This window comes from Crocodylus siamensis, chromosome 7, assembly GCF_052110815.1.
Source record: "Crocodylus siamensis isolate JL-2025a chromosome 7, ASM5211081v1, whole genome shotgun sequence".
Lineage (NCBI taxonomy): Eukaryota > Metazoa > Chordata > Crocodylia > Crocodylidae > Crocodylus > Crocodylus siamensis.
Window position 1 is genome coordinate 35,860,971 of NC_143401.1, and position 20,290 is coordinate 35,881,260.

A 20,290-nucleotide genomic window follows, 5' to 3' on the forward strand; every position below is an offset into this window, starting at 1 on the left:
TGGGGAATTGGTTCCTGAACCAAGGCCCGATACCCTATTTTTACCAAAAATACCTCAGAATTTTGTACTCGATCAATTATAGATGTGAAATATAGCTACATTAATATATTTATATTGTAAATAGCAATCATATTGATTTGGAAGGGCTTCTTTGAGGTGACTTTGCTGGACTTTTTGCAATGCTCTTGGTTGGGCTTTTTGAAGGATTCTTGGCTGCAGTCTTCTCAGGAGTCTTCGCTGCAGGTTTTTCTGGAGTCTTGACTGCATTCTTAAAGAGAGTGTCCAAGGAAGTTTGGACAGAGGTTCTCCAGGGAGATATGTGATGCAGTGAACTTGTTCACTGGTGTGGCATCACATCACATCAGATCAAGCATTGTAAAGTCAAAACTGACGTTATAAAGTTGAAACAGGTTGTCAGTTTATAAACGTAGTAAGTGCAAAATGTTGTAACTTGAAACGTTGTAAGTCGAGGACTGCCTGTACTTTACCTTCATGTGCAGGACAAATCCCATTTTTGGTGACTAAACTGAACCAAGTGTTCATAAAACCTCTAGATTCTCCATTGCATCCCATTCCACAGGACGAGAAGCAGGCAGCATAGGTGTTTGTGGCTAAAATTTGTCATCCAGTTTCTCATCCAGATCCTTCTCCCTAGGTTAAATCTCCAGTTTTTGCCATTCAAGAGACCTAAAAAACCTATGCCAAGTGTTCTATTCCTATAATAGCCAATGGCCTGCTGTGTAACCTTAGGCAAGTCTCTCAATATGTCTCTGCATCACTTTTTATTAACTCATGAAATGGATATAGCAAATTATTTGTACAATATGGTAATTACCTAAATTGACAATCAAAAGCACTATGAACATGTAAACTATTATTGGATAAATGGACTAGCTATTAGGGGACTATGTATTATTAGTAGGACTATATCTGGAGTAAGAGAGTGAAATCTTTTTAAAGATTTATATCTACCTTCTCTATTATCATTTTCAAAAAACCCCTTGACCTGACATCAATTTCAACCCAAAAAGTCTCTTTCCTTTCTCATAGAATAGAAACATCATTAATCTCCTTTCCTCAATATATGGAAGATTTATTATTGAAGTTATGGTAACATTCTTCTTTTTAGTTTATGTTCAAGAAGTGTAGTGCATTCTTGCATAATTAATATTTTGACATGAGGCTGAGTCTTTTAGCTCTGTAGTTTAGGTTGAGTGAAGGATTGCACCTAAAATTGGCTTTCAGATTTTTTTTGTGTGTGCAGATATTTCTCCTCCAGACTACTTACTGCTAGAGACCAAAATCTATTGTATGAGTTTTAAAAGTAAACAACTTTGTTTTAGATAAAAATAAATGAGAAAGGTAAAATTATAATTTGTTAATGTTTTTCTTTAAATGGTCTCAGCTCAAACATTTTCCACAAAAATTGCCAGAGATGAACCTATAATAAATATGTAGCTTTCTTGCAGGATATCTTTAGAATTATCAATTATTTCTCTCATTACTTTCCTACAAAAGAAACAAATGTATCCGGCGTTGGGCTTGTTTCAGTGAATTGTTCTGTTTCAAAATGGGTGCCACTTCCTGTTATCCTCAGTAAACTTCATCCATGGGGTGTCCTCAACAGAAGCGGTCATTCCTACCATTCCCCTGCCTACCTCCTGACAGCACAAAAGGACACCATCTTTGCTTAGAACAGGTTAGGTTCATGAAGATTAAGAAGTATCAATTATTGACTAGCATAAGATTCCTCAGGAACCATAGCTGCTGATTCTCAAGCTTCCTGAAGATCAAGGAGATTAAACTAGCTCCTTTTTTGCCCCTGAGGAAATTTTATTTTCTTGGTTCAGGAAAAATTGGGACCAAAATATATTTGCAGAAATGCTCTCTAATAATTCTGATACATTTTAAGATTGCTTTAATACCTTTAGGTAAGAAATATTTCTTAAATTATGTAAATGATTAACAGACTAATTGGTCTGAATTTCAGTTAATTTCCAGCATTCATAGAGGAGTTACATTAAATAGACAGTCACTGATACCATGAAAACTAATATGGACTGAAAACATGCATACAGGTATACAGAACTCTTGTTACAAACTTACAACTCAGGCCCAGTTTTGACAATATCAATGGATTTTGAGTTTCAGGTACATTTTACATGATAAGAAAGAATGTATCAGGATGGAAAGCAAGCCTGTTAAACATGCATCAGAGATAAAGACATGTTAAAATTGGCTCTCAAAGCTGGGATTTGCTATGATTTGAGGGGGTGGTGGTTGTTCAAACCTCAGTATGACCTATGCCAAGTAAAATGAATAACTATATAAATCTTCACCTATCTGTTGCAGAGTTTTGCCAAACCCTTTCGTATACCTTAGCAAACAACCTGGTTGTTATTTAGCTGCAGACACACAGCACAGGGAACAAAATTTATTTTGGCAATAAAAGCATGGACCTCTACCTCCATAGCTCTTAACTATCCTGAGCTAATATTACTATTCTTGTGTTCATATTTTCCATCTCTCAGCTATGTTTTGTCTTTGTCCTTTTCTCCATTCCCCCTTCTGTTTAAATTCCATTTGGGCATTGTGACAGGAGTATCTCTCCTGGAGTTTTTCTATTGGTGACTCCGCCCCTCCTGTTATGGGCCAACTGCCTGCTTACTTGTCTGCCATGCCTTGATCTTAATTGATCAATTGACTGATGTAATTAGCAGGGGGCTGCCCACTTTATGCACCCTGGTGCCAGGGGACGCTATCTGCAGCTCCTTTTCCACCCCTACACCGCAGCCCAAGCCTTGCAGATGGTACTAACGTAATTTTTGACCTGGGCCCTGTTGTGACTTGGCCCTCTTCTTTACCTCCTTGGGGCTTCTCGCTGCCCCCTTGCTCTGGGGCTTCTCGCTGCCCCCTTGCTCTGGGGCTTCTCACTGCCCCCTTGCTCTGGGGCTGGGGCCAATGCACCCCAAATGCTGCGCCGTCTCTGGTGCCAGGCTCCTCATGCTACCGTGGAGTTTCTATGAGGCACCCTCCAACCCCTAATAGCCTCACCCGGTCCTCCGGTCAAAACAGCAAACACAAAAACACAAAGCCCCTGGGCTATAATATAAAAAACTAAACTGTCCAGCCAAACAACATTCAGTCCCTACTGAGAAATACTCCAACCCATAGCAGTGACCAGGGGATACTCATGCAGTCGGGTTTCTCCCCTGTGTCTGCACTGGTTGAGCTCCCCCTCCCTTGGCCACCACAGGGAAACTGCCCTCCTGGCCTCACTCCTGGGGCTTAAGAAGGGGCAAGCCCTGCCCCCTCCTGTCAGCTGGCTCCACAGGTTGTCCTAGCAACCAGCACCTGTGACTCTGGCTGCCCTGGTGACTGGCAGCTGAGCCTCCCCCTTCTTGCTACTAGGGGTCTCTCCTGAGCTGTTTTCTGCTCTCAGCTGCAGGGCACCTGAGTGCTCTGTGACAGGCATGCAGATATCTTCCTATTCAGATTGGCTCATCACTTGTTATTTCTGAAAAAAATAATCTCAGATATGGCAACTTTTAGATTCTGAGTGTTTGTGTAACATGATCCCTAAATATAGTCAGGCGGTATTTCAAATTATTGCATTGTTACTATGCACAAGAAGAGCCAAATTAAAATTCCCCCCAACGTTAGTTAAGGTCTGCCAGCCCTTTGATGGCTAATTTTTATTATGTATAGGTGCATTATGTCAGTGGATGCTCTCAAAGATATAAGAAAATCAACATGTCAGGAGTCAGGGAATTTGTACAAGTTACAAATTACTATGGGAAGTTTTGAACTCTCTTTATGAATCTTTACCTACTCCCATCATTGATCTTATTCCTACTAAGAAGAGCTTGTTTGCTAAGGGGAGGTCTGACTAGAAAGGAAGTTAGGGGTCTGATCACTTTGTAGAGGCTGGCCAGGGAGTCAACTCACAGATGGACTGAAAAGTTACCCGAGGGGCAGCATCAGAACAGTCCATCTGCTTATGCCTTCCTAAATACAAATGAATCCTAAGAAGAGGGTAAGTTAAAAGGGATAAGCAGTGTGTTTAGGAGGTTTGGGGTTTCTAAATGTTTTGCAATTTTTTGTGCTTTCTCTTTAATAGAATGAAGTGATCAGAAACCTTCTTCAAAATGTTGTTTGTTTCCTTATATCAGTCACATACTTCCTTCATGTGTTAAACTGTAGACCAGAAGGCTGATGTCTTCACTAGGATTATATCAAAAGGTGCAAATAAGGAACAACTGTCAGGGAGGCCCACACTGGCCATACTGGTAGGTGCTGGTAGGTGCTGCCTGCAATGCCGAACTGTAGTCAGCTGCTGGGTGGGCAGATGGTGGCAGTAGCAGTGGTGGGGAAGCCATAGGCACAGCATGGCCCCATGTACTAGGCATAGGGAGCTACTCCTATAGCTTCCCCCCCACCCCCCCCACCAGCTGCCTACCTGGTGGCCAACCGCAGTTCGGTGACATGGGTGGCACCTACCAGTATGACCAGGGGAGGCCTCCGCTTATGGTAGCACCCCACACCGATATACAGGGCCATGTTGCACCTACAGCTTCCCTGCTGCCACCACTGCCATCATCTGGGCCGAGGCCAGATGCTGGCCCAGCATGGCCCCTAAGGTGAAGAGGGAAGGGTGGGGGTTTCTCCCGTTGCTGCGTCAGGGGTCAGGGCATAGCCAGACAGCCACCCAGCATGGCTCACTGAGGGTTTATTTCCCCCTCCATCCCCTTTCCCACTGGGAGACCACAGCTGTGGTCTGCCAGCCCCAGCTGCCACCTCCACAGCTCATCCCTAGCCAGGCAGATGCTGGCTGGTGTTCCCCGGGGAGTGGGGGGAGGTGCCTTCTTCACTTCAGGGGGCCATGCCAGCCGGCATCTGTCCATGCTGCTGCCCCTACTGCTAGACTGGTGAGGGGGGAGGTGGTGACACAGGGCAGTGGTGTCTTGGGCAGTGCAAGCCTCTTGCCAGTTGTGGGGGCTGTGCTGTAGGTGGGAACAGGGTGGGCAGAACTGCTGCCTCCTGCACAGGGCAAGCAGTGGTGGCAGGGTTGGGAGGGGTGGCTATAGGGCCTAAGCCTAACTTTGGGGTGGCCATAGCCCCCCAAACCCTCCTAGTGCTGCCACCACTGGCACTTTCCCCACACAGGCTGCAGTAGCTCTGCCTGCCCTGCTCTCACCTGTAGTGAAGCCCTACATACCAGGAAGAGGCTTGTGCTCCCTGGGACACCATGAAAAGGCAGCTGCCCCATCAGGGTTCCTCTCCCCTAACTGGTCCAGCAGCAGGGGCAGGGGCATGGCCAGATGATGGCTGGCATGGTCGCTAAGGTGAAGGAGGCAGGGAGGGATCTTATTCTCCCCTCCCTCCCTGAACTCTCAGGCAGAGACTGCCTAGCTGGGGGTAAGTCGTGGAGGCAGCAGCCAAGGCTGGCAGATCCTGGCTGCGGTCCCCTGGTGGGAGAGGGAATGAAAGGAGGAATAACCCTTCTCCCTTCCCCCTTCACCTTGCGGGGGGGCATGGTAAGCCAGCATCTGGCCCCTAAAGTGGTGAGGGGGGAGGACCATGATGGGGGCTGCTACACCCCAGCCAGGCAAATGCCAACTGGGGTCCCCAGGGGAGTGGGAAGAGAGCAAGGAATAAACCCACTCTCTGCCTTATTCACCTTAGTGGGCTATGTCAGGCTGGGATCTGGCCAGGGCAGGATCTGGCCATGCTCCCACCCCAAAAGCCTGGCAAGGGCTGCTTTCTCTCCTCCCCCTTCAGGCACACCCCAGCTAGGGGTGGGACAGGCCAGGATGGGAGTTTAAACCCCTCTGCAATCATACTTAGGCCTTCTGGGTCCTGGCCACACCCCACCCCTGCAGCTCAGCTTCCCTTGGCCACTGTGTAAAGGAAGGAATTGCTCATTCTAGCATCCTCTGGCTTCTGGCCTGAGCTTTTTGAATGTCTGTACTTAGCCTAGGTGTAAGCAGTTGAGTTACATTGTTATGGTATGACTTCTATCACTCAAAATGGAATTTTGTACATTGTAAATCCCATGTATCTAGCATTTCTGAGCCTTTTTGTTTTTGATCTTTTTTTTTCTTTCCTTTTAAAATAGCCATGCCATGGGGATGCAGCACAAGAGAAGGGTTTCTCATAGATTGTATTGTAATGAGTGTTTTTGAAGAACCCAAGTACTCTGGCTGTTGGATCCACTTGATGCATCATACAGCAATAAATACAGTTTGCTTGTCTAAACATAAAAAATATGCACCATCTTATCTCTACATACAAATAAACCAACAAGCAAAAAACCCAAAAACAAACCCCCACCCAATGGAACCCAAAAGCAAACATTCAATATATAACAGTATGTGTCAGGAAGAAATGAAGCAAGAGTTGAAATAGCCCAGTGGAAATATATTTGGTTTTTTTAAATGGATAATTATCTATTCGCCCATAATTATCTATCTTTCTTTTGGTTGTTAAGTTCATTGAGAAAAGAAAGACAAATTCTCAGCTTTTGAAAAGTGAGTATTAGTGGGCCCATCTACATGAGACAATTACTGTGGAGCTGACTAATGAGCTCTGCAGTAAATGTCTCAGCATCTACACATGCAGGACAATTAGACTGGAGTAAACTAATTCTTCAGAAGCAGAAGAATAGTACAGTATAACCTCATAAATCAGGATATCAAAAATCCGGAATTCTCAAAAATCCGGAACTTTTTAAAAACACATTAAATAGAGGAGTAGCAGTGGCTGGTCCCAGAGCAATGGAGGGGGAAGCTTGTGCATGATGGCTGCCGCTGCCATTTGCCACCTTGTGCTGCCACTCTGTATTTAGTGGCTGCCCCAGGATTGGTCGCTGCTTCCCACCCACCCCCACTTTGTGACAGGACACCGCTCCTGTCTCAAAAATTTGAAATTTTCAAATTTCTGGCAGATGCTTGGTCCTGAGCATGCCAAATTGATGAGGTTATAGTGTACTTGTAAATATGCTGGTTAGCCCCACACTGGAGCACTCTTGTGCCCCAGACACCCTCTCTTCAGCACACTGAGCTGGGGGGAGCAGACCCGGGCTGGCAGGCTGACCTGTAGGGCCCCCTGCCAACTGGGGCTGCTCTGACCTGGCTGAATGTGCTACAGTGCCAGGTGCACATTCAATGGCATGTCCAGGAGCAATACACTCCAGAGCAATACATTTTAGAGTTCATTGCTTCACATTAGTTGCACATGTAAACATGCTCAGTGAGCATTATTATTATTTTTAGCTGAAATAATTTTGAGGGCACTTGGTACAAAAAGTACCATTTAATTTATTCCAATTATTTATGTGGGCTTTGGATGTGGCCCACAGTGAATAGGGTGTAGAATCTAAAAGTTTGAAAAGGCCTCAAAGAACAACAGGGAAACAGTAATATCAGCTCAGCTGTAGTTTACCAGTTATATTTCATGTACCCACAGGACAGTTCTGGTGCTCTGTGTTATTTACACAGTAAATAGAGTCAGAAGAGGTGAAAGAAAGTGAGAGCAATACTTCTCAAAGTTGATTGTGATTTGGCAAATATATTTGATTGCTTACAGAGTTAAGATCAGCAACATGTAAGTTAGAGATGTGTTGGTTCATCTCATTTCAGCTGCAGTTACTGTGACTAGTTCACTGAGATGTTAAAAAAGTCTTTTGCAATCATAGATTCAGAATAAATTACAAGTTATCCTTTCCCCACAAAATTGCTTTATTCAGAAAAAAAATAGGTAACTTCATTTCTCTGCCACTGTGCTGAACGCTGCTGGTGATGTAAGATAAGCTATTAAAGGATAACATTTGTGTAGATATGGCCACCAACCCAGACATCCAGAGACTTGACAGTTCAGGATTGTGTTAATGGGAAAAATCTACGTTGGCAGGGGTTGATAGTTGAAGTCATCTGGTTGTTCAGTGCAACTTAATGCATATGAAATAAGATGTTATAAACCACTTCCAAGTGGATGTCTCCATGTCCTTAAAAAATATTGTTGTAATTAGAACTAAATGTCACCATAGCTGACACTCTTCAGAAAAACTGCAGATTGAATGAGCCTGGAGATGGAATTATTCTCTTGTCCCTTGGAGGCACCCTCTGGAACTGGGCTGAGGTGTATTGTCAGGGATGGATGGAGAAGCAGGTAGTGCTTTTTAGCTTATTTCTTGCTCCTTTTCTGGTGATAAAAATAGTGGAGTAGTCTCCAGGACTTGTCAATTCAGCACTTTTCATCATCACTGAATCCAGATATGCAGAGGTGAATGTTGGACGTTCCACAGGGCTTGGGCAGGATGAATAAAATTCTTTGTGTATGTTGTAAAGAGATTGCCATAAGATGAAATTATAAAAGTCAGTCTGGGAAAATCTAAGCTCTACTGTTCAAAGGGATATTAATAGGGCCATTATTTTTCTACCAAATTGTGAAAATAGTAATTTTCAGGTGAAGTAATGTATTGTTGGACCATGGATGAGTATATGGATATTTATAATGATGTGATATGAGCTGTCTATTCACCTGGGATATGGTGGAAAGCTTAGCATTGCCAAATCGATCCCAACCAACCACCTAAAATTTTAAATCTGATAGAAATGGCTTTATTCAAGGGCAGTATAGTATTCTGTTGTAAGGGTCAGATCCTGGTCCACCTATTGGGTGTCTAAGTGGTATTTAGGAACAATCCAATTCCACTCTGTTTGAGACCCTGAAAAAACAACCCAACCCAACCCAACCCAACCCAACCCAACCCAACAAGGTGATAGGACTCTCTTTCCTCCTCTCCATTTTTGGTTTCTCCATCATACAGCTATGGTGAAGGCATGTTACAAAAGTAGGCATGGTAACAGCTTTTCAGGGACGTGAATGGATAAATGCCCCATGGCATAGGATTTGGCCCTAAGTTTGTGGTTACTTTCGTATATTGCATTACCTCATTACAGACATTTTGAGTTGAGTAACAATGACAATTATGGTAGCAAAACTCGACTGCTTCATCAAATCTAATTCAGGTCTCAAATTCTCAGCTTTGGAACTTGAGGCATTTTTGCTTTGTTCTAAGAAGTAACACGATATTTTATGCAGTAGGCAACCCTGCTTAGCTCTTAAAGTTTGTCTTAGCCTTTCAATTTTATTGAAGGCTTTGGAATTGTTTTGATTTTCCTAGTGCCATTACAGTTCAAAAGTGTCTGCATGGATGGTTTATTAGCAAACAAAATAAATGTTTTAGAGGCATAGTTCCCCTTGGAAGATAGCAAAGTATTGAAGTAAGGTAATCTGATCTGTGGCAGGCAGCAAGGAAAAAGGAAGCACAAAAGAACAACAGTGATATTACTCTGAAATGGTAGAGTGAAGTGAATGAATAATTCATGTAAATAGGCTAATTGATAATGTGAAATAGGCTTCCCTTTTCCTTTACAATACATAGTCTTCCCTACTTTCTTTTAAACTGAGAATCAAGTGCGATATACCAAAGATGGTGGTTAGGAAGAGACTGCTTTACTGGCCAGATATAATGGTTACTAAACATAAGTGATTACTCAAACCATGTGGCCATGGATCTGAGGAGATTTTTGCCTGGTGAAGTGTTTTAAAAGTTTAAAGAACAGAAACAGGATAGGTACGTTTGATGCACATTGCTGTAGTATATAAAGTCCTTTTTGTTTATTTGGGGGTTTTTTGTTTTAAATAATTCTTGTCCTTCCAAAGTTTAAGAGGTATCAGACTGAAGGGAATGATCCAGCCTTTTTGCAGAGTTTACTTAACAGATACCATCTCTCTTAAAAAAATGCATTTTGCATAATTAACCCATTTGTATACTGAAACGATCCCTTTAGTAAAAACTCTTTTATGTTAAGGCATTGTAAGGCAAAAAAGCAAGCAAGCAAGCGATCAACCCATGCCAATGCACCACTAAATAGTTTTGAACTATTTAGCCATTTCAGAAATAAATCATCCCTTAAGACACAAGAAGCTATTTTGTCCCCAGTTCCTTGAGCTTTACAAAGGGGACACACACATACTTGCTCTGTCAAACAGGCTCAATATTTCTACACTAAACAATAGAAATAAAAGAAAAATAAATGTATTGTGTTCTTCTGTCAGGTAGGAAATTAAAATAAAATGCGTAAATAATAGCTAGAACATTATAGAAGAGTGGCATTTAGAGTAAAGTACATATGGTGACATTATTTAAAGAAAATAAAAAAGGTAAGATATGAGGGGCAAAATTTCCCATTTTCCAAAAAAGGTTTTCTTCTTCTGGTTTTTTTCCCATTCACTAGACATGCAGTATTAGAGGATCAGCAACACCTTATCATAATAGCATCTTATTAAATAATTAATACATATTTTAAAAAATAGACTAAATAAACACCATTATAATATCTGCAATACACAATCATAGGGTTCTATTTGGTAGCTGTGTTGGTCTGAGACAAAAAGAAATGCAGACCAACATGGCTACCAAAGACATCCCTGATACTTGGAAGATGGTGAATTTTAGCAATAAACATCATTGCTGAACAATAAGAAAGATTTCTACACCTCCCTGCCTACCATCTGACACCAACAGGGAAGGAATCCTGCTTGATCTGCACAACAAAGAGCAACCCCAGAGACACTCTCATGGACCCAGAGGAACAGATATCTAGTTTCTCCTCCTCTGTGCAAAAATGAAGTTTATTTCCTACATATAGAGACTTTTTACCATCTTTAACTTTCCTTGAGCCTGATGAAAGGTGTGTGAACCTGAAAGCTTGCAGAAAAATAACTTTTTTTTGCAATTTTTTCAGTTGATCTAATAGAAGGTATCATTTATGAATCAAGAGTTCTAGATTTTTGCATGTACAATCATGTACTTTTTTCATACATTATTTATAAAAAGTATCTTAATATTCAGTAAGACCAAGCAATCAATATTCAATCCCAAGTTAGTTACATTGATTTTTTGCAGAATTTCCCGCTTAAAGCACAGTAAATATGATGGTAAAGCCAAAGCCAGGCACTTAAACATCTTTCTTGCAGGTGGCCTTCTTATTGGCCCCTCCATTTCACCACTTAAAGCATTGCTACTATAGTTCTATTGATCCTACCTCCAGGCAAAAACTACAGAGTTACCAGGTTGACAACTGCTTTGGAACGATGATATATTTTTTTGAGTCTTGCTGAGTCAAAACTGGTCTCTCAAACAGGCTCTCAGTAGGCTTTATGTGTAATCATGCAGAGAGTAAAAGCATGCGACCATGGAAAAATAGGGTACTGGTTCAGTGTTACAACTCTAGTTCAACCAGGTAGCAGCAGGTTATCATACTTAACCTGCTGGCACTGCAAGAGATAGATGTTGGAAAAGCATTTGAACACAAAGGAAGTTCTGAGTTCATTGGCAGCTAGCTTGTACATGCCATTTTAGTACATGCTTACTGGCTAGAGGCAGAGTAAAGAGGAGTGTGGACAGAACCTCTGAAAGCAAATGGACTGCATGATAGGGCAGAATATCTTCTTTCAAGCAAGCACAAGGATGGGCCCACAGGGAATTGTGACATAGCCTTCTGGACATCTGTAGCGGGTTTTGGCCTCTGAGGGTGGCCATGATGTCCCCTGGTGACTCCTTGACTCCTGCCCTGCACTCCAGTTCCTCAGAGTAACCTGCCTTCTTTATTTTCTGCCATGCCTTGATGTAATTATTTTCTAGTGTAAAAGGGAGGCTGCCCACAGGATCCCCAAGTGAGCCCAGTCTGGCTCCACCTTGCCCCAGACCCTCTGTTGCCTTATGGACTATTTGTGGCCTCCTGCTGCCTCCATAGGCACACCCATGTTACTTTGTTCATAGTTTGATCTTCTTGTAGAGGCTTCAGCCCTCTTGGTTTTAGACCCCTTTTTTCTAACTGCAGACATCCTTCCCTGGCCTACTGGCTCGGGCCTGGATCTCTCATGCTAAGCCCTCTCTGTGACTCGAGTTTCCAGGATCTGCAGCCTTGTCTTGTGCCTTGTCTCAACTCCCCTGATGTCCCTGACACAGGGTAAGGCTGCTCTTGGTTCAGCCTTCCTCTAATGTGTCTGGGCTTCTGCCCCACATAGCCCACCAGACCCTGGATAGGCTCTATGCTGGGTGCCTCTGCAGCATCCCTGTAGCCTCCAGTCCACCTTTATCAGCCACATCCAGTCCTCTGGTATAAACTAGGACAAAAATTCAAGCAGCCCTTTAACTCCAAGTCCTTTCTTTAGGTCAGGGATGGGGAATGTCTGGATCCAGCTGGCCAGGGACTCCATGGAGACCCCAGCCTCAGCCGCACCAGCAGCACATGCAGCAGAGCAGTGCAAGGGGCTGCTCTGGAGCTGCTGAGAATGTGAGACGGGGGGAGCTTGCTCTAGAACCAGGGCAGAGCTGCGATCTATAGCCTGCATGCTTCGGGCAGGGGCACACATGCAGGGGATCATGTTTGCAGCTCCCTTTTTGGAGCCAGGGCAGAGCCACAATCCCCTGCATGCAAGCTACAGATCATGGCTCCAGAGCATGCTGCCTCCGTCCCATGTGCTCAGCAGCTCTGGAGGTCTCCATGGAGACTGGCACAAGCCATGTGGGCAGGGGTGGCTGGGAAATGGAGTCCCCAGCTGACTGGTGGCCTGGAGGTTCCCCATCCTTGCTTTAGGTCATCATACTATTGCCAAGCCACCTTCCCACTCTCTGGCTCTCTGCCTTGGGAGTGTCTGCCATGGCCAGCAGCGCCCTCTCCCCACCAGCCTGAGCTGGCAGGAGCTCCTCTCTTTGCAGTGTTCCAGGCTTCATTGCCCCTCTGCTTCAGGGACCCAGGTTTATATCCCCTGGGCTTCTCCCCCTTCCCTCAGGTGTTGTCTTGCAGGAGTGTACCCTCATCTTAATGGGCAGCTTACTGCAGCTAGGATGCAGTTGCCCCCTAGCTGTTTTTACTTCTGCAGCCAGCCTCTGTTCAACTCCTGGGGCTCTTTGTGCTGCAGTCTCTGCCTTAGGGCATTTGTACATAAGGTTGCACCTGCAGCGCCAGGCGCTTTTAAAAGCACTCAGCACTGTGGCACATACATTTATATAAATGGGGAAATGTGCATTGCATAGAATCAATATAAAAAAATCTTACTGGTTATTCTGGCTCTGAAATTATTCGTTTCTGACCATGTAAGTCAACCGTCATTCTTCTTGGGTTTGTACTATTAAACAAATGTAGTGTGTTTGGTAAAAATGGAGTTGTGTGTGGCCATACGTTTGCTTCCAGAATTCTTTTTGGTTCGAATTAAGTTTAGACAATTATAAACATCAATTCAAGCAAAAAGGAAATGATAACTTATTAAACTGAGAGCATTATCTTCTCCTTCACAGTTCCTAGAACACATTCTGAGGACTACTGTGCAGAGGACACTGTGATATCCTAATGCATGATTATGTAGCTAATTTTCAATGTTTGCATGCATTTAGATCCCCACCTCATGTAAATTGGCACATCTTAAGCTATTGTCTTAATTTCAGATAAATCAGAAGCTTTAATTCTGGAAACTATGCAGTGTTTCAATATGGATTCTGCTAGATGCTCAGCTGCTGTAGAGTAACTGAAGTAATTTCCATTTATTGAAATCTATGTTCAGACTTTATCCAGACTGTACTGCAATACATTTCAGTCTAAGTGATTCTCAACCCTGTTACCCTGAGGTGCAGTGAGATCCATTTAAGGGTGCTATGCAACACTGTTAGGTGTGCAAAAACCTACATATGGTTCACAAGATAAAACCCAGAGCTTTCAAATAGGACTCTATAGTGCCAAAACCATTCTGAATTATTGTGGTCTTTCTAAGTTCTTTCTAAGTTCTTGCAACAAAAAATTGCTCTATTATTTTATGTAATCAGAAAAAGTGAAAACTAAGATAAAGATAAGGCTAGGTAGGAACTGTTGAAACAATCTGGATGTGTACATATCCATGGGGCCAATCAGATGCACCCGAGGGTGCTGAGGGAGTTAGCTGATATAATTACAGAGCTATTAACTATCATCTTTGAAAACTCATGGTGATTGGGAGAGGTCGTGGATGACTGAAAAAGGGCAAATACAGTGCCTATCTTCAAGGAATCTATTTCTAAGCACATGGAGGTGAAGGCCATTACGAACAGTCAGCATTGATTGACCCAAGGGCAAGTCATGGCTCACCAACCTGGTTGCCTTCTATGATGAGATGACTGGCTCTGTGGATGCAGGGAGACCACTGGATGTGATATCCCTTGACTTTAGCAAGGCTTTTTATATGGTCTCCTCACAGGCAAGGTACAGAAGTATGGGTTAAATGAACAGATAATAAGGTGGATAGAAAACTGGCTGGATCATTGGTTTTTGAAGGTAGGAGTTAATGGCTCAGTTTCTTATTGACAGCTGGTATCAAGTGGAGTGCCCCAGGACTTAGTCCTGGGGCTGCCTTTGTTCAATATATTCATCAATGACCTTGAAGCTAGAGTGTAACCTTAGCAAGTTTTCATATGACACCAGTCTGGGGGGAGTAGTAGATATACTGGGAGGTTGGGCTAGGATTCATAGACACCTCAACAAATTGGAGAATCGGAACAAAAGAAATCTCATAAGGTTCAATAAGGACAGGTGCAGAGTCCTGCATGTAGGACAGAACAATCCCATGCACTGCTGAGACTAGGGACATGCTGAGACTAGGGACCATGCACATGCATCCTGAGACTAGGGACTGACTGGCTAAGCAGCAACTCTGCATAGAAGGACCTGGGGGTTGCAGTGGACAGTAAGCTAATATGAGCTAACAAGACTAACAGCATATTGGGCTGCACTAGTAGGAACATTGCCAGGAGATCAAAGGAAGTGATTATTTCCCTCAATTGGGCACTGGTGAGGCCACATCTGGGGGCATTTGTACACATGTTAGCGCTTTAAAAGCACCTGGTGCTGTGTTGCATGCAGTTGTATAAGCAGCAAAATGTGTGTTAGCGCTGAGAAAATGGCAGCAGCGTGCTTTTGAACTAAAACACATCAGAGGTGTTTTAGTTCAAAAACACACCGCCACCATTTTTTGTGCTCTGATGTGCATTTTGCCACGTATACAACTGCATGCAAAGCAGTGCAGTGCATGTCAGCTTGTGTGTGGAGCAGAGTCTCTTAAATGAGTCTGCTCTGACCTGCCAGGTCTCTAGTGTGTCACAGGGTGAAAAGGTATGTATATAAATGCCAGTGTCCAGTTTTGGGCCCCCTACTACAGAAAGGATGTGGACAAGTTGGAAATAGTCCAGCAGAGGGCAACAAAAATGGTTAGAGCACTGGGGCACACAACTTCTGAGGAGAGGCTGAGGGAACTGGGCTTATTTAATCTGGAGAAGAGAAGACTGAGGGGAGATTTAATAGCAGCCTTCAATTACTTGAAGGGTGGTTCCAAAGAGCAAGAAGCAATGGTCTCAAGTTGCAGCAAAGCAAGTTTAGGTTAGCTATTAGGAAAAACTTTCTCAGTAAGAGGGCAGTAAAGCCCTGGAACAAGCTACTCAGAGTTTGTGGAATGTCCATCCTTGGAAGTTTTTAAGACCCAGCTAAATAAAGCCCTGGCTGGGATGATCTAGCTGGGGGAGGTCCTGCATTGAGCAGGGAGTTGGCCTGATGACCTCCTGAGGTCCCTTGCAGCCCTAATTTTCTATGATTCTATGATTTTCTGATGGATGCCTTGAGTTTAAAAAGCTTAAAAAACATTCTTCAACCTCCTAGTCCATTTTCTTTGTCTTTAGTTGGGGTCATTTTCACATTACATCGCATCACATTAGAGTTTTATCTTTCCAATGAAGCTGTTGGCTTCACTGAGAGCTGAATCAGGCTCTCACTGATGCCTAGAACTGAAATACTACACATGCTGCATTTAGTTAACAATACTGCCAATGAGCAGAATAAGAATTACTTTTACAATGTCTACCAGGATTTGGTTGTAATGTGCCCATACTGGACACACTAAATACATGTGACTATATGAGTATTTATGTCAGACCATGTAATAATATAAAATACATTTTACTACATAGAACAAATATAAAAGTTGAATAGTTAACTGCACTTTTTACATTTTAACTAGTCCTACTTAACTGATTTTTACTTTATCTCACTTTCTGAAGACGAGGCTTTTTTCTAGGACTGGCTAAAATCTGAGTATAAGTATATTGTAAGCAGGTAGACAAAATGGAAGTTAGTTTTGTTATTTACAGATTTCTAACTCTAGTCAAGTGTGCTAGAAGAAAATTGGTCGCTTAGATTTCCTTGAGCAATTTCCCTTTAAAACTGAAAACTGAAATATTGTTTCTAAAGTATTTAGAAATAGCCGTGCCAACAAAACACTCTATAGAAATTATCTAGAATTTCTATTTTATAGTGAACGTAAAAACAATATTCCATGTACTTTAAGCATTAATTTTATATGTACATTTATACATGTAATACATGCAAAGAAAATATGACCTAAAGCTCACTGAAGAAAACTGAAATACTTCCATACTTCAGTGGGCTTCAGATCAGGTTCATGTTTTACACAGCAAATGTTTGAGTCCATCTTTATGAGTAAGTGTGTCAGACAATGCCACAATATAAAACAGTGTTATAATATATATTATTTATCTCTATGCACAAGGTGAACAAACACTTATCACAGTGGGAAGATGGAACACCCAAATTACACTATGTTTTCTCCATAGTTAACTGCATAGGCCTACTTATAAACTTGGAATTCTTTGGCTCCATATCAACTGTAAGCTTTTATCTCTCTCCTTCTGCTCAGTGAACTCCTATGGCACTGTGATTTACAGTGAAAAATATAACTGAAGTTTATAGAAGAAGATTGTGTCTTGACAGTTTTCTTGGTGATCTCTAAGATACGATGTCATATGTAAATTGTTAGACCTAGACTGCTTCAAGTTTGTCATGAACACTGTGAGTATATATTTGTGTAACTGTAAGTCAAGCTGTGTCTCTGGAGCTATTCACTTTTTTTAAAGAGTAGGGATACGTACCCAACTTCTTATTTTTTCACTCTTAAACTAAAATCTACAAGCCAAATGATTTAACAATATTAAGGCCAGGAACAGACATTACACAGAAATCAATCTAAACACATAACCATGCAGAAATTTGCTGCACATAGACTGGCCTAAAAATTGTTGAACCCAGTCTAAGATCTGAATCGAGGTGCACTCAAACTTAATTGATTTAGGTTAGACCAGTCAATTTGAACTTCTGTACCAAATACCCTATCAATTCAAGTTAGATTGCTGTCCTCTGGCATCCCAGGCTCATTTTTGGCCCCCCCACAAACCCCCCCTCAGAGGGAGGTGCACTAACACTTATCCAGTGCAAAGCTGCTGTGGCTGAGTACCCAGCAGGCCCCACCCCTGAACTCTCCCAGAGCCAGGTCAGCACAAACCCTTTCCACAGCCCTGTTTCCTGCCTTAGTTGCAGGCAGGCAGTGTGGGACAAAGAGAGGCATCTATGTCCTCTCCATGTACTCTGAGACCTGGGCACCTGTGTCCTTGGGCTGTGCCTTCATACCCCATCATGAAAAAACCCATGATGTACACACAGTTCTGACACAGAGACTAGGAAGTGCCCCCATGCTCAGACACAGCCCTATGGACTGCAACACTGGCTCCAGCACGCCCATGCATGCAGGCACAGCCTCTTAGACCATAACCCTGGCTATCGCATATGTAGCCAATGACTCCTATGCTGCGCATGCAGATACAGCCTCACAGACCACAACCCTGGCTCTTGTCCATCCAGCCAGGGACCACCATGTCCTTGAGCATGGGTAGAATCCACAGACCACAATCCTTGCTCCTGCACACCACGTCTTATCAGTGAGAGCCAGGCACCCTGCCACCTGGGTCCCAACGTGTCCTCCCCACCCCCCAAGCAGGAGTTGGTGTGGACAGCTTGCCTCTGGTGGGTCAGAGTTGCAGGGGGCAGAATGTTGTAACTGTGCCTGCATGGAGGCAACCCTGTGACCTCTGTGGCTTGGCCACTGCCCACAGATACCTGGACCATAGGCACCTCGGGTGCTGCAATGCTTTTTTGGCCCACAGCTACAGGGGTCCAGAGTACTAGGGTAGGGGTGGGAGGCACTAAGCATCCAAGCTGAGGCAAGCAGGAGCAGATAGGGCGGGGGTTGATGTGTCAGGGGATTGGGGGTGTGCTTGCCCATGTCTGGCAGCCAATCAAGGGGTGGCTTGGGTGTTCAACTGTGCTTGGCAGCCTTGGGAGCCCATGGAGCCTTCTGAGAGGTGTGCAGGAGCACCCCCAACCTGCTGGCCTCAGCCAGTGGAGGAAGCCTGCATACTCTTCCCCTCCCCCTGGCCAATAAAGGGCTAATGTGTGTTCTGTCCACTACTGATCTAACCTGGGACACTTACAGAAACCTGCATAAGTTAGAAAAATTCCTCCTTTTGAAGGTTTTTTGAAGGTTTGTACCTGGCTGTGGTACAGGCACTGTTTGTGCCTGTCACCTTAAGACCTTAGCCAAGCACCAGCAGGTGCTTAATTGCAGTGGCTGCCTATATAAACAGATTAGTTCCCTGCTGGCAGGCCAGGCAGCAACATTTCCTGGTTGCAAGGCTTCATGTATCATCCTGGAGGTAAGGGCAGGAGCTGTAGGGAATGGTTTGGAGGCTCTGGGTCCTAGGCATAAGCTAAAACTGCACCCGCCAGGAGTGGGTGGCCTGGCGGGGCTCTCAGTGGCATGGGAACCCCCAGAAATGCCAGGCCACTTATCACCCTGGTGAAAGGCAGGTTGGGGCGCCTTAACCCCAGCTCCCACAACCAGGTGGGTCACCCACTAGTATGGGCCAGAAGGCAGACCCAGGAACGAGAGTGGGGCTAGAGGCTCAGAGGCCTGACTGAGAGTACCCTTGACTGGTCAGTGCTGGGGTCAGGACCAGAATGGTCAAAAGGGCCAGGGGCCCACTGTGAGGGACTCCCAGAGCTGGAGGCCTGGGATCCCAACTGGCCTTGGCAGCGAGGCCAGGGCCTGTGTGGCCAAAGGTCCCGGGGGACCACATCTGAGAGGGGAAATAGTTTCAGGGAGCTAGACAGTGCTGAATGAGGGTGAGGTAGACTGCCTGAGTGGAGGGATCCAGTTGGAGTCTGAACTGGAGGATTGTGGGACCCAGTGTGGGGCCAGTGAGATCTGTGGATGCCATCTGCAAGGCATGGGCTGTGGTGTAGGGGAGGTACAGAGCCACAGATAGCACCCCTGGCATCGGAGCAGGAAAATGGGCAGCCTCCCACCTAATTAAGATCATTAATTAATTAACAACAAGGCATGGCAGGTGAGAAGGTGGGTGGTTGGCCCAGAAGCAGGTGGGTGGGCCAAAGGCATATCAGCCCTGAGAGGCCCTTCCCCTCCCCCCCCATTACACTGGCCTAAATAGATCTTTTGCATTAGTACACCAAAGAAGTTAGTGTGTTTCTATTGAAATTTTTAGTCAAGTGCACATTGACCATCAAGAATCCAACTCTTTTTTGACAAGCTAGGATGTGTCTGGGATAAAATCTTTGTCGCTAATGGCTGACAGGTTTGTTTTCTTCTTCACACTTTGACCATATACAGTTGTGCTGGTTGCAGTGCAAATTGTGCTGACTGCCCAATTGTCTGCGTTTCATATGGCTTATTCAGCAGGTTCCAGACTATACACTGGATAGTTGTAAATTATGTGGCAGATTCTCAGTAGGGACCTAGGTTTTTTGTACCGCCATAAGGCAAGGGCAACCTACTAAATAGCTCCTACTTCCTATGTTTGGGAGTATGTCAAGAATAGGGAGTAGCTGAGACTTGTTGTAGCCTTTGTGGTCATCACCTCTCTGGTGGAGATCAGAGCAAGCCTTAGGATGCCATGATCTTTTCAAGAATTAGCATAGAATGTCCTCCCAGATAAGCCAATAATAAATAATTCTATAGTTAAACCACCAAATTAGTGAGATGACAGGTATAATGCATTTCTATTGGGTTGGCTGGAAAACAACGTTAAGATGAAACCAAAAATTCTAAACAAAATCTGCTAGGAAAAAGCCCATTAAAAGACACTGAAGATTCCCATTTCTTATACAGGTCTTTGCTTTCAGGCTTACAATACTCATTGAGCTGTAGTTCAATTAGTAACATTTCAAAACTTGCCACATAATTGTTCTAAGTCATTCTGTAGGGTATGCACATGTTAATTCATAAAAGATTTCGACACATCTGTACTTGTTTAACTTATTTAACTTGAGGA

The 20,290-nt window shown here is 43.8% G+C and overlaps 1 protein-coding gene across 1 annotated transcript in view; it reads left to right on the top strand.

The window, feature by feature from the left end:
• SH2D4B (SH2 domain containing 4B) overlaps nucleotides 1-20,290 on the top strand; it is a 121,708-nt gene that overhangs the window by 67,669 nt on the left and 33,749 nt on the right. The window lies entirely within an intron of this gene.